Source organism: Amia ocellicauda, chromosome 2, assembly GCF_036373705.1.
Source record: "Amia ocellicauda isolate fAmiCal2 chromosome 2, fAmiCal2.hap1, whole genome shotgun sequence".
In the NCBI taxonomy this organism is placed as follows: domain Eukaryota; kingdom Metazoa; phylum Chordata; class Actinopteri; order Amiiformes; family Amiidae; genus Amia; species Amia ocellicauda.
The window spans coordinates 58,249,015-58,273,092 of record NC_089851.1 but is presented as its reverse complement, the minus strand read 5'-3'; the positions used below and the strand labels follow the sequence as shown (position 1 = coordinate 58,273,092).

The window sequence follows — 24,078 nt, the reverse complement described above, 5'->3', positions numbered from 1 at the left end:
AGCGCTGAAGTGTCTTTCCAGAACGGTAACCGTATCCCCAGTGAGACAGCACTGAGAGCATGGTTCAGCAGGCCCGCAAACAACTGAAAAGAATGCCTCTCCTTTGGTGCAGCTCAGGAGTACACGTTCAGCAAAGGTCTCCATAACAAGCCGGCAAACCACATTTCGTCCTCCTCCTCCTCAACAACACACTACATGTCCTCCTCCTCCTCCTCAACAACAACAACAACAACAACGAACTTGTAAAAAACACATTTTCTTTAAAGAAAACAAAACACACAGATGACAGTCTGATTTCCCATCTGCTATACAGCCAACAGTATCTGAGGTCAATAGCCCTCCCTTGTGCAGAGGAGCCCAGAAGCCAGCCTTCAAGAGCAAACGAGCGAACACTTCGGTGACTACAAAGTGGGGCCAAGTGGGCTCGTCCTGGAGTTGAACCTAGGGCCTCTCACACCCTCAGCAAGAATCATACCCCTAGACCAACGAGCCAAGTTAACGGAGGGTGTCGCAGTTTCTGCTGGGCAAGCGCGTAACTGCTTTGGGGCAGACCGGGAGACCTACGCTCACTGACTGATAGCATGGACTGTAGCGCTGAAGTGTCTTTCCAGAACGGTAACCGTATCCCCAGTGAGACAGCACTGAGAGCATGGTTCAGCAGGCCCGCAAACAACTGAAAAGAATGCCTCTCCTTTGGTGCAGCTCAGGAGTACACGTTCAGCAAAGGTCTCCATAACAAGCCGGCAAACCACATTTCGTCCTCCTCCTCCTCAACAACACACTACATGTCCTCCTCCTCCTCAACAACAACAACGAACTTGTAAAATACACATTTTCTTTAAAGAAAACAAAACACACAGATAACAGTATGATTTCCCATCAGCTATACAGCCAACAGTATCTGAGGTTGAAAGACCTCCCTGGTGCAGAGGAGCCCAGAAGCCAAGCATCGAGAGAGAACAAACGAATGCTTCAGAGAATGCAAAGCAGTGCCAAGCGGGCTCGTCCGGGAGTTGAACCCGGGACCTCTCGCACCCTAAGCGAGAATCATACCCCTAGACCAACGAGCCAAGTTAACGGAGGGTGTCGCAGTTTCTGCTGGGCAAGCGCGTAACTGCTTTGGGGCAGACCGGGAGACCTACGCTCACTGACTGATAGCATGGACTGTAGCGCTGAAGTGTCTTTCCAGAACGGTAACCGTATCCCCAGTGAGACAGCACTGAGAGCATGGTTCAGCAGGCCCGCAAACAACTGAAAAGAATGCCTCTCCTTTGGTGCAGCTCAGGAGTACACGTTCAGCAAAGGTCTCCATAACAAGCCGGCAAACCACATTTCGTCCTCCTCCTCCTCAACAACACACTACATGTCCTCCTCCTCCTCAACAACAACAACGAACTAGTAAAATACACATTTTCTTTAAAGAAAACAAAACACACAGATGACAGTCTGATTTCCCATCAGCTACACAGCCAACAGTATCTGAGGTCGATAGCCCTCCCTTGTGCAGAGGAGCCCAGAAGCCAGCCTTCAAGAGCAAACGAACAAACACTTCGGTGACTACAAAGTGGGGCCAAGTGGGCTCGTCCTGGAGTTGAACCCAGGGCCTCTCACACCCTCAGCGAGAATCATACCCCTAGACCAACGAGCCAAGTTAACGGAGGGTGTCGCAGTTTCTGCTGGGCAAGCGCGTAACTGCTTTGGGGCAGACCGGGAGACCTACGCACACTGACTGATAGCATGGACTGTAGCGCTGAAGTGTCTTTCCAGAACGGTAACCGTATCCCCAGTGAGACAGCACTGAGAGCATGGTTCAGCAGGCCCGCAAACAACTGAAAAGAATGCCTCTCCTTTGGTGCAGCTCAGGAGTACACGTTCAGCAAAGGACTCCATAACAAGCCGGCAAACCACATTTCGTCCTCCTCCTCCTCAACAACACACTTAATGTCCTCCTCCTCCTCCTCAACAACAACAACAACAACAACGAACTTGTAAAAAACACATTTTCTTTAAAGAAAACAAAACACACAGATGACAGTCTGATTTCCCATCAGCTATACAGCCAACAGTATCTGAGGTCGATAGCCCTCCCTTGTGCAGAGGAGCCCAGAAGCCAGCCTTCAAGAGCAAACGAACGAACACTTCGGTGACTACAAAGTGGGGCCAAGTGGGCTCGTCCTGGAGTTGAACCTAGGGCCTCTCACACCCTCAGCAAGAATCATACCCCTAGACCAACGAGCCAAGTTAACGGAGGGTGTCGCAGTTTCTGCTGGGCAAGCGCGTAACTGCTTTGGGGCAGACCGGGAGACCTACGCTCACTGACTGATAGCATGGACTGTAGCGCTGAAGTGTCTTTCCAGAACGGTAACCGTATCCCCAGTGAGACAGCACTGAGAGCATGGTTCAGCAGGCCCGCAAACAACTGAAAAGAATGCCTCTCCTTTGGTGCAGCTCAGGAGTACACGTTCAGCAAAGGTCTCCATAACAAGCCGGCAAACCACATTTCGTCCTCCTCCTCCTCAACAACACACTACATGTCCTCCTCCTCCTCCTCAACAACAACAACAACAACAACGAACTTGTAAAAAACACATTTTCTTTAAAGAAAACAAAACACACAGATGACAGTCTGATTTCCCATCAGCTATACAGCCAACAGTATCTGAGGTCGATAGCCCTCCCTTGTGCAGAGGAGCCCAGAAGCCAGCCTTCAAGAGCAAACGAACGAACACTTCGGTGACTACAAAGTGGGGCCAAGTGGGCTCGTCCTGGAGTTGAACCCAGGGCCTCTCACACCCTCAGCAAGAATCATACCCCTAGACCAACGAGCCAAGTTAACGGAGGGTGTCGCAGTTTCTGCTGGGCAAGCGCGTAACTGCTTTGGGGCAGACCGGGAGACCTACGCACACTGACTGATAGCATGGACTGTAGCGCTGAAGTGTCTTTCCAGAACGGTAACCGTATCCCCAGTGAGACAGCACTGAGAGCATGGTTCAGCAGGCCCGCAAACAACTGAAAAGAATGCCTCTCCTTTGGTGCAGCTCAGGAGTACACGTTCAGCAAAGGTCTCCATAACAAGCCGGCAAACCACATTTCGTCCTCCTCCTCCTCAACAACACACTACATGTCCTCCTCCTCCTCAACAACAACAACGAACTTGTAAAATACACATTTTCTTTAAAGAAAACAAAACACACAGATGACAGTCTGATTTCCCATCAGCTATACAGCCAACAGTATCTGAGGTTGAAAGACCTCCCTGGTGCAGAGGAGCCCAGAAGCCAAGCATCGAGAGAGAACAAACGAATGCTTCAGAGAATGCAAAGCAGTGCCAAGCGGGCTCGTCCGGGAGTTGAACCCGGGACCTCTCACACCCTAAGCGAGAATCATACCCCTAGACCAACGAGCCAAGTTAACGGAGGGTGTCGCAGTTTCTGCTGGGCAAGCGCGTAACTGCTTTGGGGCAGACCGGGAGACCTACGCTCACTGACTGATAGCATGGACTGTAGCGCTGAAGTGTCTTTCCAGAACGGTAACCGTATCCCCAGTGAGACAGCACTGAGAGCATGGTTCAGCAGGCCCGCAAACAACTGAAAAGAATGCCTCTCCTTTGGTGCAGCTCAGGAGTACACGTTCAGCAAAGGTCTCCATAACAAGCCGGCAAACCACATTTCGTCCTCCTCCTCCTCAACAACACACTACATGTCCTCCTCCTCCTCAACAACAACAACGAACTAGTAAAATACACATTTTCTTTAAAGAAAACAAAACACTCAGATGACAGTCTGATTTCCCATCAGCTACACAGCCAACAGTATCTGAGGTCGATAGCCCTCCCTTGTGCAGAGGAGCCCAGAAGCCAGCCTTCAAGAGCAAACGAACAAACACTTCGGTGACTACAAAGTGGGGCCAAGTGGGCTCGTCCTGGAGTTGAACCCAGGGCCTCTCACACCCTCAGCGAGAATCATACCCCTAGACCAACGAGCCAAGTTAACGGAGGGTGTCGCAGTTTCTGCTGGGCAAGCGCGTAACTGCTTTGGGGCAGACCGGGAGACCTACGCACACTGACTGATAGCATGGACTGTAGCGCTGAAGTGTCTTTCCAGAACGGTAACCGTATCCCCAGTGAGACAGCACTGAGAGCATGGTTCAGCAGGCCCGCAAACAACTGAAAAGAATGCCTCTCCTTTGGTGCAGCTCAGGAGTACACGTTCAGCAAAGGACTCCATAACAAGCCGGCAAACCACATTTCGTCCTCCTCCTCCTCAACAACACACTTAATGTCCTCCTCCTCCTCCTCAACAACAACAACAACAACAACGAACTTGTAAAAAACACATTTTCTTTAAAGAAAACAAAACACACAGATGACAGTCTGATTTCCCATCAGCTATACAGCCAACAGTATCTGAGGTCGATAGCCCTCCCTTGTGCAGAGGAGCCCAGAAGCCAGCCTTCAAGAGCAAACGAACGAACACTTCGGTGACTACAAAGTGGGGCCAAGTGGGCTCGTCCTGGAGTTGAACCTAGGGCCTCTCACACCCTCAGCAAGAATCATACCCCTAGACCAACGAGCCAAGTTAACGGAGGGTGTCGCAGTTTCTGCTGGGCAAGCGCGTAACTGCTTTGGGGCAGACCGGGAGACCTACGCTCACTGACTGATAGCATGGACTGTAGCGCTGAAGTGTCTTTCCAGAACGGTAACCGTATCCCCAGTGAGACAGCACTGAGAGCATGGTTCAGCAGGCCCGCAAACAACTGAAAAGAATGCCTCTCCTTTGGTGCAGCTCAGGAGTACACGTTCAGCAAAGGTCTCCATAACAAGCCGGCAAACCACATTTCGTCCTCCTCCTCCTCAACAACACACTACATGTCCTCCTCCTCCTCCTCAACAACAACAACAACAACAACAACGAACTTGTAAAAAACACATTTTCTTTAAAGAAAACAAAACACACAGATGACAGTCTGATTTCCCATCAGCTATACAGCCAACAGTATCTGAGGTCGATAGCCCTCCCTTGTGCAGAGGAGCCCAGAAGCCAGCCTTCAAGAGCAAACGAACGAACACTTCGGTGACTACAAAGTGGGGCCAAGTGGGCTCGTCCTGGAGTTGAACCCAGGGCCTCTCACACCCTCAGCAAGAATCATACCCCTAGACCAACGAGCCAAGTTAACGGAGGGTGTCGCAGTTTCTGCTGGGCAAGCGCGTAACTGCTTTGGGGCAGACCGGGAGACCTACGCACACTGACTGATAGCATGGACTGTAGCGCTGAAGTGTCTTTCCAGAACGGTAACCGTATCCCCAGTGAGACAGCACTGAGAGCATGGTTCAGCAGGCCCGCAAACAACTGAAAAGAATGCCTCTCCTTTGGTGCAGCTCAGGAGTACACGTTCAGCAAAGGTCTCCATAACAAGCCGGCAAACCACATTTCGTCCTCCTCCTCCTCAACAACACACTACATGTCCTCCTCCTCCTCAACAACAACAACGAACTTGTAAAATACACATTTTCTTTAAAGAAAACAAAACACACAGATGACAGTCTGATTTCCCATCAGCTATACAGCCAACAGTATCTGAGGTTGAAAGACCTCCCTGGTGCAGAGGAGCCCAGAAGCCAAGCATCGAGAGAGAACAAACGAATGCTTCAGAGAATGCAAAGCAGTGCCAAGCGGGCTCGTCCGGGAGTTGAACCCGGGACCTCTCGCACCCTAAGCGAGAATCATACCCCTAGACCAACGAGCCAAGTTAACGGAGGGTGTCGCAGTTTCTGCTGGGCAAGCGCGTAACTGCTTTGGGGCAGACCGGGAGACCTACGCTCACTGACTGATAGCATGGACTGTAGCGCTGAAGTGTCTTTCCAGAACGGTAACCGTATCCCCAGTGAGACAGCACTGAGAGCATGGTTCAGCAGGCCCGCAAACAACTGAAAAGAATGCCTCTCCTTTGGTGCAGCTCAGGAGTACACGTTCAGCAAAGGTCTCCATAACAAGCCGGCAAACCACATTTCGTCCTCCTCCTCCTCAACAACACACTACATGTCCTCCTCCTCCTCAACAACAACAACGAACTAGTAAAATACACATTTTCTTTAAAGAAAACAAAACACTCAGATGACAGTCTGATTTCCCATCAGCTACACAGCCAACAGTATCTGAGGTTGATAGCCCTCCCTTGTGCAGAGGAGCCCAGAAGCCAGCCTTCAAGAGCAAACGAACAAACACTTCGGTGACTACAAAGTGGGGCCAAGTGGGCTCGTCCTGGAGTTGAACCCAGGGCCTCTCACACCCTCAGCAAGAATCATACCCCTAGACCAACGAGCCAAGTTAACGGAGGGTGTCGCAGTTTCTGCTGGGCAAGCGCGTAACTGCTTTGGGGCAGACCGGGAGACCTACGCACACTGACTGATAGCATGGACTGTAGCGCTGAAGTGTCTTTCCAGAACGGTAACCGTATCCCCAGTGAGACAGCACTGAGAGCATGGTTCAGCAGGCCCGCAAACAACTGAAAAGAATGCCTCTCCTTTGGTGCAGCTCAGGAGTACACGTTCAGCAAAGGACTCCATAACAAGCCGGCAAACCACATTTCGTCCTCCTCCTCCTCAACAACACACTTAATGTCCTCCTCCTCCTCCTCAACAACAACAACAACAACAACGAACTTGTAAAAAACACATTTTCTTTAAAGAAAACAAAACACACAGATGACAGTCTGATTTCCCATCAGCTATACAGCCAACAGTATCTGAGGTCGATAGCCCTCCCTTGTGCAGAGGAGCCCAGAAGCCAGCCTTCAAGAGCAAACGAACGAACACTTCGGTGACTACAAAGTGGGGCCAAGTGGGCTCGTCCTGGAGTTGAACCTAGGGCCTCTCACACCCTCAGCAAGAATCATACCCCTAGACCAACGAGCCAAGTTAACGGAGGGTGTCGCAGTTTCTGCTGGGCAAGCGCGTAACTGCTTTGGGGCAGACCGGGAGACCTACGCTCACTGACTGATAGCATGGACTGTAGCGCTGAAGTGTCTTTCCAGAACGGTAACCGTATCCCCAGTGAGACAGCACTGAGAGCATGGTTCAGCAGGCCCGCAAACAACTGAAAAGAATGCCTCTCCTTTGGTGCAGCTCAGGAGTACACGTTCAGCAAAGGTCTCCATAACAAGCCGGCAAACCACATTTCGTCCTCCTCCTCCTCAACAACACACTACATGTCCTCCTCCTCCTCCTCAACAACAACAACAACAACAACGAACTTGTAAAAAACACATTTTCTTTAAAGAAAACAAAACACACAGATGACAGTCTGATTTCCCATCAGCTATACAGCCAACAGTATCTGAGGTCGATAGCCCTCCCTTGTGCAGAGGAGCCCAGAAGCCAGCCTTCAAGAGCAAACGAACGAACACTTCGGTGACTACAAAGTGGGGCCAAGTGGGCTCGTCCTGGAGTTGAACCCAGGGCCTCTCACACCCTCAGCAAGAATCATACCCCTAGACCAACGAGCCAAGTTAACGGAGGGTGTCGCAGTTTCTGCTGGGCAAGCGCGTAACTGCTTTGGGGCAGACCGGGAGACCTACGCACACTGACTGATAGCATGGACTGTAGCGCTGAAGTGTCTTTCCAGAACGGTAACCGTATCCCCAGTGAGACAGCACTGAGAGCATGGTTCAGCAGGCCCGCAAACAACTGAAAAGAATGCCTCTCCTTTGGTGCAGCTCAGGAGTACACGTTCAGCAAAGGTCTCCATAACAAGCCGGCAAACCACATTTCGTCCTCCTCCTCCTCAACAACACACTACATGTCCTCCTCCTCCTCAACAACAACAACGAACTTGTAAAATACACATTTTCTTTAAAGAAAACAAAACACACAGATGACAGTCTGATTTCCCATCAGCTATACAGCCAACAGTATCTGAGGTTGAAAGACCTCCCTGGTGCAGAGGAGCCCAGAAGCCAAGCATCGAGAGAGAACAAACGAATGCTTCAGAGAATGCAAAGCAGTGCCAAGCGGGCTCGTCCGGGAGTTGAACCCGGGACCTCTCGCACCCTAAGCGAGAATCATACCCCTAGACCAACGAGCCAAGTTAACGGAGGGTGTCGCAGTTTCTGCTGGGCAAGCGCGTAACTGCTTTGGGGCAGACCGGGAGACCTACGCTCACTGACTGATAGCATGGACTGTAGCGCTGAAGTGTCTTTCCAGAACGGTAACCGTATCCCCAGTGAGACAGCACTGAGAGCATGGTTCAGCAGGCCCGCAAACAACTGAAAAGAATGCCTCTCCTTTGGTGCAGCTCAGGAGTACACGTTCAGCAAAGGTCTCCATAACAAGCCGGCAAACCACATTTCGTCCTCCTCCTCCTCAACAACACACTACATGTCCTCCTCCTCCTCAACAACAACAACGAACTAGTAAAATACACATTTTCTTTAAAGAAAACAAAACACTCAGATGACAGTCTGATTTCCCATCAGCTACACAGCCAACAGTATCTGAGGTCGATAGCCCTCCCTTGTGCAGAGGAGCCCAGAAGCCAGCCTTCAAGAGCAAACGAACAAACACTTCGGTGACTACAAAGTGGGGCCAAGTGGGCTCGTCCTGGAGTTGAACCCAGGGCCTCTCACACCCTCAGCGAGAATCATACCCCTAGACCAACGAGCCAAGTTAACGGAGGGTGTCGCAGTTTCTGCTGGGCAAGCGCGTAACTGCTTTGGGGCAGACCGGGAGACCTACGCACACTGACTGATAGCATGGACTGTAGCGCTGAAGTGTCTTTCCAGAACGGTAACCGTATCCCCAGTGAGACAGCACTGAGAGCATGGTTCAGCAGGCCCGCAAACAACTGAAAAGAATGCCTCTCCTTTGGTGCAGCTCAGGAGTACACGTTCAGCAAAGGACTCCATAACAAGCCGGCAAACCACATTTCGTCCTCCTCCTCCTCAACAACACACTTAATGTCCTCCTCCTCCTCCTCAACAACAACAACAACAACAACGAACTTGTAAAAAACACATTTTCTTTAAAGAAAACAAAACACACAGATGACAGTCTGATTTCCCATCAGCTATACAGCCAACAGTATCTGAGGTCGATAGCCCTCCCTTGTGCAGAGGAGCCCAGAAGCCAGCCTTCAAGAGCAAACGAACGAACACTTCGGTGACTACAAAGTGGGGCCAAGTGGGCTCGTCCTGGAGTTGAACCTAGGGCCTCTCACACCCTCAGCAAGAATCATACCCCTAGACCAACGAGCCAAGTTAACGGAGGGTGTCGCAGTTTCTGCTGGGCAAGCGCGTAACTGCTTTGGGGCAGACCGGGAGACCTACGCTCACTGACTGATAGCATGGACTGTAGCGCTGAAGTGTCTTTCCAGAACGGTAACCGTATCCCCAGTGAGACAGCACTGAGAGCATGGTTCAGCAGGCCCGCAAACAACTGAAAAGAATGCCTCTCCTTTGGTGCAGCTCAGGAGTACACGTTCAGCAAAGGTCTCCATAACAAGCCGGCAAACCACATTTCGTCCTCCTCCTCCTCAACAACACACTACATGTCCTCCTCCTCCTCCTCAACAACAACAACAACAACAACGAACTTGTAAAAAACACATTTTCTTTAAAGAAAACAAAACACACAGATGACAGTCTGATTTCCCATCAGCTATACAGCCAACAGTATCTGAGGTCGATAGCCCTCCCTTGTGCAGAGGAGCCCAGAAGCCAGCCTTCAAGAGCAAACGAACGAACACTTCGGTGACTACAAAGTGGGGCCAAGTGGGCTCGTCCTGGAGTTGAACCCAGGGCCTCTCACACCCTCAGCAAGAATCATACCCCTAGACCAACGAGCCAAGTTAACGGAGGGTGTCGCAGTTTCTGCTGGGCAAGCGCGTAACTGCTTTGGGGCAGACCGGGAGACCTACGCACACTGACTGATAGCATGGACTGTAGCGCTGAAGTGTCTTTCCAGAACGGTAACCGTATCCCCAGTGAGACAGCACTGAGAGCATGGTTCAGCAGGCCCGCAAACAACTGAAAAGAATGCCTCTCCTTTGGTGCAGCTCAGGAGTACACGTTCAGCAAAGGTCTCCATAACAAGCCGGCAAACCACATTTCGTCCTCCTCCTCCTCAACAACACACTACATGTCCTCCTCCTCCTCAACAACAACAACGAACTTGTAAAATACACATTTTCTTTAAAGAAAACAAAACACACAGATGACAGTCTGATTTCCCATCAGCTATACAGCCAACAGTATCTGAGGTTGAAAGACCTCCCTGGTGCAGAGGAGCCCAGAAGCCAAGCATCGAGAGAGAACAAACGAATGCTTCAGAGAATGCAAAGCAGTGCCAAGCGGGCTCGTCCGGGAGTTGAACCCGGGACCTCTCGCACCCTAAGCGAGAATCATACCCCTAGACCAACGAGCCAAGTTAACGGAGGGTGTCGCAGTTTCTGCTGGGCAAGCGCGTAACTGCTTTGGGGCAGACCGGGAGACCTACGCTCACTGACTGATAGCATGGACTGTAGCGCTGAAGTGTCTTTCCAGAACGGTAACCGTATCCCCAGTGAGACAGCACTGAGAGCATGGTTCAGCAGGCCCGCAAACAACTGAAAAGAATGCCTCTCCTTTGGTGCAGCTCAGGAGTACACGTTCAGCAAAGGTCTCCATAACAAGCCGGCAAACCACATTTCGTCCTCCTCCTCCTCAACAACACACTACATGTCCTCCTCCTCCTCAACAACAACAACGAACTAGTAAAATACACATTTTCTTTAAAGAAAACAAAACACTCAGATGACAGTCTGATTTCCCATCAGCTACACAGCCAACAGTATCTGAGGTCGATAGCCCTCCCTTGTGCAGAGGAGCCCAGAAGCCAGCCTTCAAGAGCAAACGAACGAACACTTCGGTGACTACAAAGTGGGGCCAAGTGGGCTCGTCCTGGAGTTGAACCTAGGGCCTCTCACACCCTCAGCAAGAATCATACCCCTAGACCAACGAGCCAAGTTAACGGAGGGTGTCGCAGTTTCTGCTGGGCAAGCGCGTAACTGCTTTGGGGCAGACCGGGAGACCTACGCTCACTGACTGATAGCATGGACTGTAGCGCTGAAGTGTCTTTCCAGAACGGTAACCGTATCCCCAGTGAGACAGCACTGAGAGCATGGTTCAGCAGGCCCGCAAACAACTGAAAAGAATGCCTCTCCTTTGGTGCAGCTCAGGAGTACACGTTCAGCAAAGGTCTCCATAACAAGCCGGCAAACCACATTTCGTCCTCCTCCTCCTCAACAACACACTACATGTCCTCCTCCTCCTCAACAACAACAACGAACTTGTAAAATACACATTTTCTTTAAAGAAAACAAAACACACAGATGACAGTCTGATTTCCCATCAGCTATACAGCCAACAGTATCTGAGGTTGAAAGACCTCCCTGGTGCAGAGGAGCCCAGAAGCCAAGCATCGAGAGAGAACAAACGAATGCTTCAGAGAATGCAAAGCAGTGCCAAGCGGGCTCGTCCGGGAGTTGAACCCGGGACCTCTCGCACCCTAAGCGAGAATCATACCCCTAGACCAACGAGCCAAGTTAACGGAGGGTGTCGCAGTTTCTGCTGGGCAAGCGCGTAACTGCTTTGGGGCAGACCGGGAGACCTACGCTCACTGACTGATAGCATGGACTGTAGCGCTGAAGTGTCTTTCCAGAACGGTAACCGTATCCCCAGTGAGACAGCACTGAGAGCATGGTTCAGCAGGCCCGCAAACAACTGAAAAGAATGCCTCTCCTTTGGTGCAGCTCAGGAGTACACGTTCAGCAAAGGTCTCCATAACAAGCCGGCAAACCACATTTCGTCCTCCTCCTCCTCAACAACACACTACATGTCCTCCTCCTCCTCAACAACAACAACGAACTAGTAAAATACACATTTTCTTTAAAGAAAACAAAACACTCAGATGACAGTCTGATCCCCTAGACCAACGAGCCAAGTTAACGGAGGGTGTCGCAGTTTCTGCTGGGCAAGCGCGTAACTGCTTTGGGGCAGACCGGGAGACCTACGCACACTGACTGATAGCATGGACTGTAGCGCTGAAGTGTCTTTCCAGAACGGTAACCGTATCCCCAGTGAGACAGCACTGAGAGCATGGTTCAGCAGGCCCGCAAACAACTGAAAAGAATGCCTCTCCTTTGGTGCAGCTCAGGAGTACACGTTCAGCAAAGGACTCCATAACAAGCCGGCAAACCACATTTCGTCCTCCTCCTCCTCAACAACACACTTAATGTCCTCCTCCTCCTCCTCAACAACAACAACAACAACAACGAACTTGTAAAAAACACATTTTCTTTAAAGAAAACAAAACACACAGATGACAGTCTGATTTCCCATCAGCTATACAGCCAACAGTATCTGAGGTCGATAGCCCTCCCTTGTGCAGAGGAGCCCAGAAGCCAGCCTTCAAGAGCAAACGAACGAACACTTCGGTGACTACAAAGTGGGGCCAAGTGGGCTCGTCCTGGAGTTGAACCTAGGGCCTCTCACACCCTCAGCAAGAATCATACCCCTAGACCAACGAGCCAAGTTAACGGAGGGTGTCGCAGTTTCTGCTGGGCAAGCGCGTAACTGCTTTGGGGCAGACCGGGAGACCTACGCTCACTGACTGATAGCATGGACTGTAGCGCTGAAGTGTCTTTCCAGAACGGTAACCGTATCCCCAGTGAGACAGCACTGAGAGCATGGTTCAGCAGGCCCGCAAACAACTGAAAAGAATGCCTCTCCTTTGGTGCAGCTCAGGAGTACACGTTCAGCAAAGGTCTCCATAACAAGCCGGCAAACCACATTTCGTCCTCCTCCTCCTCAACAACACACTACATGTCCTCCTCCTCCTCCTCAACAACAACAACAACAACGAACTTGTAAAAAACACATTTTCTTTAAAGAAAACAAAACACACAGATGACAGTCTGATTTCCCATCAGCTATACAGCCAACAGTATCTGAGGTCGATAGCCCTCCCTTGTGCAGAGGAGCCCAGAAGCCAGCCTTCAAGAGCAAACGAACGAACACTTCGGTGACTACAAAGTGGGGCCAAGTGGGCTCGTCCTGGAGTTGAACCTAGGGCCTCTCACACCCTCAGCAAGAATCATACCCCTAGACCAACGAGCCAAGTTAACGGAGGGTGTCGCAGTTTCTGCTGGGCAAGCGCGTAACTGCTTTGGGGCAGACCGGGAGACCTACGCTCACTGACTGATAGCATGGACTGTAGCGCTGAAGTGTCTTTCCAGAACGGTAACCGTATCCCCAGTGAGACAGCACTGAGAGCATGGTTCAGCAGGCCCGCAAACAACTGAAAAGAATGCCTCTCCTTTGGTGCAGCTCAGGAGTACACGTTCAGCAAAGGTCTCCATAACAAGCCGGCAAACCACATTTCGTCCTCCTCCTCCTCAACAACACACTACATGTCCTCCTCCTCCTCCTCAACAACAACAACAACAACAACGAACTTGTAAAAAACACATTTTCTTTAAAGAAAACAAAACACACAGATGACAGTCTGATTTCCCATCAGCTATACAGCCAACAGTATCTGAGGTCGATAGCCCTCCCTTGTGCAGAGGAGCCCAGAAGCCAGCCTTCAAGAGCAAACGAACGAACACTTCGGTGACTACAAAGTGGGGCCAAGTGGGCTCGTCCTGGAGTTGAACCCAGGGCCTCTCACACCCTCAGCAAGAATCATACCCCTAGACCAACGAGCCAAGTTAACGGAGGGTGTCGCAGTTTCTGCTGGGCAAGCGCGTAACTGCTTTGGGGCAGACCGGGAGACCTACGCACACTGACTGATAGCATGGACTGTAGCGCTGAAGTGTCTTTCCAGAACGGTAACCGTATCCCCAGTGAGACAGCACTGAGAGCATGGTTCAGCAGGCCCGCAAACAACTGAAAAGAATGCCTCTCCTTTGGTGCAGCTCAGGAGTACACGTTCAGCAAAGGTCTCCATAACAAGCCGGCAAACCACATTTCGTCCTCCTCCTCCTCAACAACACACTACATGTCCTCCTCCTCCTCAACAACAACAACGAACTTGTAAAATACACATTTTCTTTAAAGAAAACAAAACACACAGATGACAGTCTGATTTCCCATCAGCTATACAGCCAACAGTATCTGAGGTTGAAAGACCTCCCTGGTGCAGAGGAGCCCAGAAGCCAAGCATCGAGAGAGAACAAACGAATGCTTCAGAGAATGCAAAGCAGTGCCAAGCGGGCTCGTCCGGGAGTTGAACCCGGGACCTCTCGCACCCTAAGCGAGAATCATACCCCTAGACCAACGAGCCAAGTTAACGGAGGGTGTCGCAGTTTCTGCTGGGCAAGCGCGTAACTGCTTTGGGGCAGACCGGGAGACCTACGCTCACTGACTGATAGCATGGACTGTAGCGCTGAAGTGTCTTTCCAGAACGGTAACCGTATCCCCAGTGAGACAGCACTGAGAGCATGGTTCAGCAGGCCCGCAAACAACTGAAAAGAATGCCTCTCCTTTGGTGCAGCTCAGGAGTACACGTTCAGCAAAGGTCTCCATAACAAGCCGGCAAACCACATTTCGTCCTCCTCCTCCTCAACAACACACTACATGTCCTCCTCCTCCTCAACAACAACAACGAACTAGTAAAATACACATTTTCTTTAAAGAAAACAAAACACTCAGATGACAGTCTGATTTCCCATCAGCTACACAGCCAACAGTATCTGAGGTCGATAGCCCTCCCTTGTGCAGAGGAGCCCAGAAGCCAGCCTTCAAGAGCAAACGAACAAACACTTCGGTGACTACAAAGTGGGGCCAAGTGGGCTCGTCCTGGAGTTGAACCCAGGGCCTCTCACACCCTCAGCGAGAATCATACCCCTAGACCAACGAGCCAAGTTAACGGAGGGTGTCGCAGTTTCTGCTGGGCAAGCGCGTAACTGCTTTGGGGCAGACCGGGAGACCTACGCACACTGACTGATAGCATGGACTGTAGCGCTGAAGTGTCTTTCCAGAACGGTAACCGTATCCCCAGTGAGACAGCACTGAGAGCATGGTTCAGCAGGCCCGCAAACAACTGAAAAGAATGCCTCTCCTTTGGTGCAGCTCAGGAGTACACGTTCAGCAAAGGACTCCATAACAAGCCGGCAAACCACATTTCGTCCTCCTCCTCCTCAACAACACACTTAATGTCCTCCTCCTCCTCCTCAACAACAACAACAACAACAACGAACTTGTAAAAAACACATTTTCTTTAAAGAAAACAAAACACACAGATGACAGTCTGATTTCCCATCAGCTATACAGCCAACAGTATCTGAGGTCGATAGCCCTCCCTTGTGCAGAGGAGCCCAGAAGCCAGCCTTCAAGAGCAAACGAACGAACACTTCGGTGACTACAAAGTGGGGCCAAGTGGGCTCGTCCTGGAGTTGAACCTAGGGCCTCTCACACCCTCAGCAAGAATCATACCCCTAGACCAACGAGCCAAGTTAACGGAGGGTGTCGCAGTTTCTGCTGGGCAAGCGCGTAACTGCTTTGGGGCAGACCGGGAGACCTACGCTCACTGACTGATAGCATGGACTGTAGCGCTGAAGTGTCTTTCCAGAACGGTAACCGTATCCCCAGTGAGACAGCACTGAGAGCATGGTTCAGCAGGCCCGCAAACAACTGAAAAGAATGCCTCTCCTTTGGTGCAGCTCAGGAGTACACGTTCAGCAAAGGTCTCCATAACAAGCCGGCAAACCACATTTCGTCCTCCTCCTCCTCAACAACACACTACATGTCCTCCTCCTCCTCCTCAACAACAACAACAACAACGAACTTGTAAAAAACACATTTTCTTTAAAGAAAACAAAACACACAGATGACAGTCTGATTTCCAATCAGCTATACAGCCAACAGTATCTGAGGTCGATAGCCCTCCCTTGTGCAGAGGAGCCCAGAAGCCAGCCTTCAAGAGCAAACGAACGAACACTTCGGTGACTACAAAGTGGGGCCAAGTGGGCTCGTCCTGGAGTTGAACCCAGGGCCTCTCACACCCTCAGCAAGAATCATACCCCTAGACCAACGAGCCAAGTTAACGGAGGGTGTCGCAGTTTCTGCTGGGCAAGCGCGTAACTGCTTTGGGGCAGACCGGGAGACCTACGCACACTGACTGATAGCATGGACTGTAGCGCTGAAGTGTCTTTCCAGAACGGTAACCGTATCCCCAGTGAGACAGCACTGAGAGCATGGTTCAGCAGGCCCGCAAACAACTGAAAAGAATGCCTCTCCTTTGGTGCAGCTCAGGAGTACACGTTCAGCAAAGGTCTCCATAACAAGCCGGCAAACCACATTTCGTCCTCCTCCTCCTCAACAACACACTACATGTCCTCCTCCTCCTCAACAACAACAACGAACTTGTAAAATACACATTTTCTTTAAAGAAAACAAAACACACAGATGACAGTCTGATTTCCCATCAGCTATACAGCCAACAGTATCTGAGGTTGAAAGACCTCCCTGGTGCAGAGGAGCCCAGAAGCCAAGCATCGAGAGAGAACAAACGAATGCTTCAGAGAATGCAAAGCAGTGCCAAGCGGGCTCGTCCGGGAGTTGAACCCGGGACCTCTCGCACCCTAAGCGAGAATCATACCCCTAGACCAACGAGCCAAGTTAACGGAGGGTGTCGCAGTTTCTGCTGGGCAAGCGCGTAACTGCTTTGGGGCAGACCGGGAGACCTACGCTCACTGACTGATAGCATGGACTGTAGCGCTGAAGTGTCTTTCCAGAACGGTAACCGTATCCCCAGTGAGACAGCACTGAGAGCATGGTTCAGCAGGCCCGCAAACAACTGAAAAGAATGCCTCTCCTTTGGTGCAGCTCAGGAGTACACGTTCAGCAAAGGTCTCCATAACAAGCCGGCAAACCACATTTCGTCCTCCTCCTCCTCAACAACACACTACATGTCCTCCTCCTCCTCAACAACAACAACGAACTAGTAAAATACACATTTTCTTTAAAGAAAACAAAACACTCAGATGACAGTCTGATTTCCCATCAGCTACACAGCCAACAGTATCTGAGGTCGATAGCCCTCCCTTGTGCAGAGGAGCCCAGAAGCCAGCCTTCAAGAGCAAACGAACAAACACTTCGGTGACTACAAAGTGGGGCCAAGTGGGCTCGTCCTGGAGTTGAACCCAGGGCCTCTCACACCCTCAGCGAGAATCATACCCCTAGACCAACGAGCCAAGTTAACGGAGGGTGTCGCAGTTTCTGCTGGGCAAGCGCGTAACTGCTTTGGGGCAGACCGGGAGACCTACGCACACTGACTGATAGCATGGACTGTAGCGCTGAAGTGTCTTTCCAGAACGGTAACCGTATCCCCAGTGAGACAGCACTGAGAGCATGGTTCAGCAGGCCCGCAAACAACTGAAAAGAATGCCTCTCCTTTGGTGCAGCTCAGGAGTACACGTTCAGCAAAGGTCTCCATAACAAGCCGGCAAACCACATTTCGTCCTCCTCCTCCTCAACAACACACTACATGTCCTCCTCCTCCTCAACAACAACAACGAACTTGTAAAATACACATTTTCTTTAAAGAAAACAAAACACACAGATGACAGTCTGATTTCTCATCAGCTACACAGCCAACAGTATCTGAGGTTGAAAGACCTCCCTGGTGCAGAGGAGCCCAGAAGCCAAGCATCGAGAGAGAACAAACGAATGCTTCAGAGAATGCAAAGCGGGGCCAAGCGGGCTCGTCCGGGAGTTGAACCCGGGACCTCTCGCACCCTAAGCGAGAATCATACCCCTAGACCAACGAGCCAAGTTAACGGAGGGTGTCGCAGTTTCTGCTGGGCAAGCGCGTAACTGCTTTGGGGCAGACCGGGAGACCTACGCTCACTGACTGATAGCATGGACTGTAGCGCTGAAGTGTCTTTCCAGAACGGTAACCGTATCCCCAGTGAGACAGCACTGAGAGCATGGTTCAGCAGGCCCGCAAACAACTGAAAAGAATGCCTCTCCTTTGGTGCAGCTCAGGAGTACACGTTCAGCAAAGGTCTCCATAACAAGCCGGCAAACCACATTTCGTCCTCCTCCTCCTCAACAACACACTACATGTCCTCCTCCTCCTCCTCAACAACAACAACAACAACAACAACGAACTTGTAAAAAACACATTTTCTTTAAAGAAAACAAAACACACAGATGACAGTCTGATTTCCCATCAGCTATACAGCCAACAGTATCTGAGGTCGATAGCCCTCCCTTGTGCAGAGGAGCCCAGAAGCCAGCCTTCAAGAGCAAACGAACGAACACTTCGGTGACTACAAAGTGGGGCCAAGTGGGCTCGTCCTGGAGTTGAACCCAGGGCCTCTCACACCCTCAGCAAGAATCATACCCCTAGACCAACGAGCCAAGTTAACGGAGGGTGTCGCAGTTTCTGCTGGGCAAGCGCGTAACTGCTTTGGGGCAGACCGGGAGACCTACGCACACTGACTGATAGCATGGACTGTAGCGCTGAAGTGTCTTTCCAGAACGGTAACCGTATCCCCAGTGAGACAGCACTGAGAGCATGGTTCAGCAGGCCCGCAAACAACTGAAAAGAATGCCTCTCCTTTGGTGCAGCTCAGGAGTACACGTTCAGCAAAGGTCTCCATAACAAGCCGGCAAACCACATTTCGTCCTCCTCCTCCTCAACAACACACTACATGTCCTCCTCCTCCTCAACAACAACAACGAACTTGTAAAATACACATTTTCTTTAAAGAAAACAAAACACACAGATGACAGTCTGATTTCCCATCAGCTACACAGCCAACAGTATCTGAGGTTGAAAGACCTCCCTGGTGCAGAGGAGCCCAGAAGCCAAGCATCAAGAGAGAACAAACGAATGCTTCAGAGAATGCAAAGCGGGGCCAAGCGGGCTCGTCCGGGAGTTGAACCCGGGACCTCTCGCACCCTAAGCGAGAATCATACCCCTAGACCAACGAGGCAAGTTAACGGAGGGTGTCGCAGTTTCTGCTGGGCAAGCGCGTAACTGCTTTGGGGCAGACCGGGAGACCTACGCTCACTGACTGATAGCATGGACTGTAGCGCTGAAGTGTCTTTCCAGAACGGTAACCGTATCCCCAGTGAGACAGCACTGAGAGCATGGTTCAGCAGGCCCGCAAACAACTGAAAAGAATGCCTCTCCTTTGGTGCAGCTCAGGAGTACACGTTCAGAAAAGGTCTCCATAACAAGCCGGCAAACCACATTTCGTCCTCCTCCTCCTCAACAACACACTACATGTCCTCCTCCTCAACAACAACAACAACAACAACAACAACGAACTTGTAAAAAACACATTTTCTTTAAAGAAAACAAAACACACAGATGACAGTCTGATTTCCCATCAGCTATACAGCCAACAGTATCTGAGGTCGATAGCCCTCCCTTGTGCAGAGGAGCCCAGAAGCCAGCCTTCAAGAGCAAACGAACGAACACTTCGGTGACTACAAAGTGGGGCCAAGTGGGCTCGTCCTGGAGTTGAACCCAGGGCCTCTCACACCCTCAGCAAGAATCATACCCCTAGACCAACGAGCCAAGTTAACGGAGGGTGTCGCAGTTTCTGCTGGGCAAGCGCGTAACTGCTTTGGGGCAGACCGGGAGACCTACGCACACTGACTGATAGCATGGACTGTAGCGCTGAAGTGTCTTTCCAGAACGGTAACCGTATCCCCAGTGAGACAGCACTGAGAGCATGGTTCAGCAGGCCCGCAAACAACTGAAAAGAATGCCTCTCCTTTGGTGCAGCTCAGGAGTACACGTTCAGCAAAGGTCTCCATAACAAGCCGGCAAACCACATTTCGTCCTCCTCCTCCTCAACAACACACTACATGTCCTCCTCCTCCTCAACAACAACAACGAACTTGTAAAATACACATTTTCTTTAAAGAAAACAAAACACACAGATGACAGTCTGATTTCCCATCAGCTACACAGCCAACAGTATCTGAGGTTGAAAGACCTCCCTGGTGCAGAGGAGCCCAGAAGCCAAGCATCGAGAGAGAACAAACGAATGCTTCAGAGAATGCAAAGCGGGGCCAAGCGGGCTCGTCCGGGAGTTGAACCCGGGACCTCTCGCACCCTAAGCGAGAATCATACCCCTAGACCAACGAGGCAAGTTAACGGAGGGTGTCGCAGTTTCTGCTGGGCAAGCGCGTAACTGCTTTGGGGCAGACCGGGAGACCTACGCTCACTGACTGATAGCATGGACTGTAGCGCTGAAGTGTCTTTCCAGAACGGTAACCGTATCCCCAGTGAGACAGCACTGAGAGCATGGTTCAGCAGGCCCGCAAACAACTGAAAAGAATGCCTCTCCTTTGGTGCAGCTCAGGAGTACACGTTCAGAAAAGGTCTCCATAACAAGCCGGCAAACCACATTTCGTCCTCCTCCTCCTCAACAACACACTACATGTCCTCCTCCTCAACAACAACAACAACAACAACAACAACGAACTTGTAAAAAACACATTTTCTTTAAAGAAAACAAAACACACAGATGACAGTCTGATTTCCCATCAGCTATACAGCCAACAGTATCTGAGGTCGATAGCCCTCCCTTGTGCAGAGGAGCCCAGAAGCCAGCCTTCAAGAGCAAACGAACGAACACTTCGGTGACTACAAAGTGGGGCCAAGTGGGCTCGTCCTGGAGTTGAACCCAGGGCCTCTCACACCCTCAGCAAGAATCATACCCCTAGACCAACGAGCCAAGTTAACGGAGGGTGTCGCAGTTTCTGCTGGGCAAGCGCGTAACTGCTTTGGGGCAGACCGGGAGACCTACGCACACTGACTGATAGCATGGACTGTAGCGCTGAAGTGTCTTTCCAGAACGGTAACCGTATCCCCAGTGAGACAGCACTGAGAGCATGGTTCAGCAGGCCCGCAAACAACTGAAAAGAATGCCTCTCCTTTGGTGCAGCTCAGGAGTACACGTTCAGCAAAGGTCTCCATAACAAGCCGGCAAACCACATTTCGTCCTCCTCCTCCTCAACAACACACTACATGTCCTCCTCCTCCTCAACAACAACAACGAACTTGTAAAATACACATTTTCTTTAAAGAAAACAAAACACACAGATGACAGTCTGATTTCCCATCAGCTACACAGCCAACAGTATCTGAGGTTGAAAGACCTCCCTGGTGCAGAGGAGCCCAGAAGCCAAGCATCGAGAGAGAACAAACGAATGCTTCAGAGAATGCAAAGCGGGGCCAAGCGGGCTCGTCCGGGAGTTGAACCCGGGACCTCTCGCACCCTAAGCGAGAATCATACCCCTAGACCAACGAGCCAAGTTAACGGAGGGTGTCGCAGTTTCTGCTGGGCAAGCGCGTAACTGCTTTGGGGCAGACCGGGAGACCTACGCTCACTGACTGATAGCATGGACTGTAGCGCTGAAGTGTCTTTCCAGAACGGTAACCGTATCCCCAGTGAGACAGCACTGAGAGCATGGTTCAGCAGGCCCGCAAACAACTGAAAAGAATGCCTCTCCTTTGGTGCAGCTCAGGAGTACACGTTCAGCAAAGGTCTCCATAACAAGCCGGCAAACCACATTTCGTCCTCCTCCTCCTCAACAACACACTACATGTCCTCCTCCTCCTCCTCAACAACAACAACGAACTTGTAAAATACACATTTTCTTTAAAGAAAACAAAACACACAGATGACAGTCTGATTTCCCATCAGCTACACAGCCAACAGTATCTGAGGTTGAAAGACCTCCCTGGTGCAGAGGAGCTCAGAAGCCAAGCATCGAGAGAGAACAAACGAATGCTTCAGAGAATGCAAAGCGGGGCCAAGCGGGCTCGTCCGGGAGTTGAACCCGGGACCTCTCGCACCCTAAGCAAGAATCATACCCCTAGACCAACGAGCCAAGCTAATAGGCAATATTGCATGTTCTCCTGGGCAAGCACATAACTGCTTGAGGCAGACCCTCACCTGATCACCACATGTGGTTACACTTTAAGAAGGGGTGAGTTTAAGGTCATCGGTAACATCACAAAGGTTGGCAGCATTTTACATGAATATGTAAAGTTAAAAACACACACTACATGTAAATAAGCCATACTACTTGTTTAGTGTATGTAAGCTCGTTCTGTAATCATACATCATCCATACTAGTATTTAATAATTGAATTAACTATACACAAACTACTTGGTCAATTCACTCTTGTTACCGTGTAATTACAGTGCAAGTAAATTGTAATAATTGTAGCGTTGTATATTGGGCCATATTTTACATGTAACTATATATTTCATATTTGTCCAATTAATGTACATTTGTTTTTTTTGTTTTTTAGCTGGTACCAAAACATTGGTCTCTGGAACTAAAAGGTCGGAAATTGGAAGAACTATTAATGACAAATGAATGACCGCTGATACAAGTAAATAGTGTTTCCTCAAATCTAAAGTGAGACCTTTTTGAATGAATCTGTAATACATGCCCTAAACAGAATGAGAACATGGATCCATCATGCCTTGTTACCACTGTGCAGGCTGGTGGTGGTGGTGTAATGGTGTGGGGGATGTTTTCTTGGCACACTTTATGCCCCTTAGTGCCAATTGGGCATCGTTTAAATGCCACGGCCTACCTGAGCATTGTTTCTGACCATGTCCATCCCTTTATGACCACCATGTACCCATCCTCTGATGGCTACTTCCAGCAGGATAATGCACCATGTCACAAAGGTCGAATCATTTCAAATTGGTTTCTTGAACATGACAATGAGTTCACTGTACTAAACTGGCCCCCACAGTCTCCAGATCTCAACCCAATAGAGCATCTTTGGGATGTGGTGGAACGGGAGCTTCGTGCCCTGGATGTGCATCCCACAAATCTCCATCAATTGCAAGATGCTATCCTATCAATATGGGCCAACATTTCTAAAGAATGCTTTCAGCACCTTGTTGAATCAATGCCACGTAGAATTAAGGCAGTTCTGAAGGCAAAAGGGGGTCAAACACCAAGTGAAATCTATTAAAGTATTGAAGTATCCCAATGTTTTAAGTTACACTTCATGTATACATGTGTTTGGAAGTTTATCCAAATATATTCTACCAGTATATTTAGAATGCAACATTTTTGCAGTCTAATATATTCACAGTATACAATACATGCAATATGAGATTGTTGTGTATTTAGCAGTATACTAAATGTATATTATAAGGGGACATATATGTATGCATTTTTATATATTTAGTATAAAATACATGTGTAGATGTTACAGTATATTTGCATATAATTATAGATATATTAAAAACAAGTTTACATATAATTCTGAATATACTTAAGTTATATTAAGCAATATTTGTATTGTATAATATAGTGTATTTGACCATATTTCTGTATCAAGTGACAGTGCAATTGATATTTAAAAGAATATTTTCACCATATATTATAAAATGGTATGCACATTTATAAAACATATTAATACATTAAAATACATTTCATATTTCAGAATAATATATATTTTTAAATATTTTATTTTTGTAAGGGTATCTTCCATAAATGCAGTTTTACCAAACAAAGGAAAACCAGGAAAGGTTGGTGGAGGAGATTATGCAGTTTTGGCAGCCCATTCTGAAACGCACTGCAGAATATATTCTGGCAGGAGGTCTGATTAAAATACTGGAAAATCTTCAATCAAAGTCAAGAAATGTGTCAAAAGGCTTCCAGTTTCCTTTCCTGCCATGAGAAGTATGCTGATTTCAGAACCTCTATGAAGTAGATTCCTTATTTTTCAAAAAATAAGTAATGGTTATTTTTTTCATTGTTTCCTCAATATATTAATAATAAACTGTTTTATTTTTTTCTGCAAAATAAGTAAAGTTTACTTATTTATTTCTGGTTCCTGTTTTTTTTTTTTTTAAATAAGTAATGGTTATTTATTTTTATCTTTATTGTTTATTACTTTTTCTGTGAATTCTGATTCTAGTAGTATGAAGAAATAAGTAATAGTTACTCATTCCTTATTTCTGTTTCCCTGTTTTTTCACAAAATAAGTAATGGTTATTTCAAAAATCCCTGTTTACAAATGTAAGGACTTATAGGACAACA

At 49.3% G+C, this 24,078-nt stretch overlaps 9 non-coding genes across 9 annotated transcripts; all 9 read right to left on the bottom strand.

Moving 5' to 3' along the window:
- Positions 1–998: 998 nt before the first annotated feature.
- trnap-agg (transfer RNA proline (anticodon AGG)) lies at positions 999–1,070 on the bottom strand. The gene has a single exon. It is a non-coding gene; the product is annotated as a tRNA-Pro (tRNA).
- A 4,603-nt stretch (positions 1,071–5,673) lies between these two features.
- On the bottom strand, positions 5,674–5,745 carry trnap-agg (transfer RNA proline (anticodon AGG)). Its single transcript has one exon. It is a non-coding gene; the product is annotated as a tRNA-Pro (tRNA).
- A 2,264-nt stretch (positions 5,746–8,009) lies between these two features.
- On the bottom strand, positions 8,010–8,081 carry trnap-agg (transfer RNA proline (anticodon AGG)). The gene has a single exon. It is a non-coding gene; the product is annotated as a tRNA-Pro (tRNA).
- Positions 8,082–10,345: 2,264 nt separating this feature from the next.
- trnap-agg (transfer RNA proline (anticodon AGG)) lies at positions 10,346–10,417 on the bottom strand. The gene has a single exon. It is a non-coding gene; the product is annotated as a tRNA-Pro (tRNA).
- A 1,084-nt stretch (positions 10,418–11,501) lies between these two features.
- trnap-agg (transfer RNA proline (anticodon AGG)) lies at positions 11,502–11,573 on the bottom strand. The gene has a single exon. It is a non-coding gene; the product is annotated as a tRNA-Pro (tRNA).
- A 2,672-nt stretch (positions 11,574–14,245) lies between these two features.
- On the bottom strand, positions 14,246–14,317 carry trnap-agg (transfer RNA proline (anticodon AGG)). The gene has a single exon. It is a non-coding gene; the product is annotated as a tRNA-Pro (tRNA).
- Positions 14,318–16,578: 2,261 nt separating this feature from the next.
- On the bottom strand, positions 16,579–16,650 carry trnap-agg (transfer RNA proline (anticodon AGG)). Its single transcript has one exon. It is a non-coding gene; the product is annotated as a tRNA-Pro (tRNA).
- A 1,084-nt stretch (positions 16,651–17,734) lies between these two features.
- On the bottom strand, positions 17,735–17,806 carry trnap-agg (transfer RNA proline (anticodon AGG)). Its single transcript has one exon. It is a non-coding gene; the product is annotated as a tRNA-Pro (tRNA).
- A 3,435-nt stretch (positions 17,807–21,241) lies between these two features.
- trnap-agg (transfer RNA proline (anticodon AGG)) lies at positions 21,242–21,313 on the bottom strand. The gene has a single exon. It is a non-coding gene; the product is annotated as a tRNA-Pro (tRNA).
- Between the last annotated feature and the right edge of the window lie 2,765 nt (positions 21,314–24,078).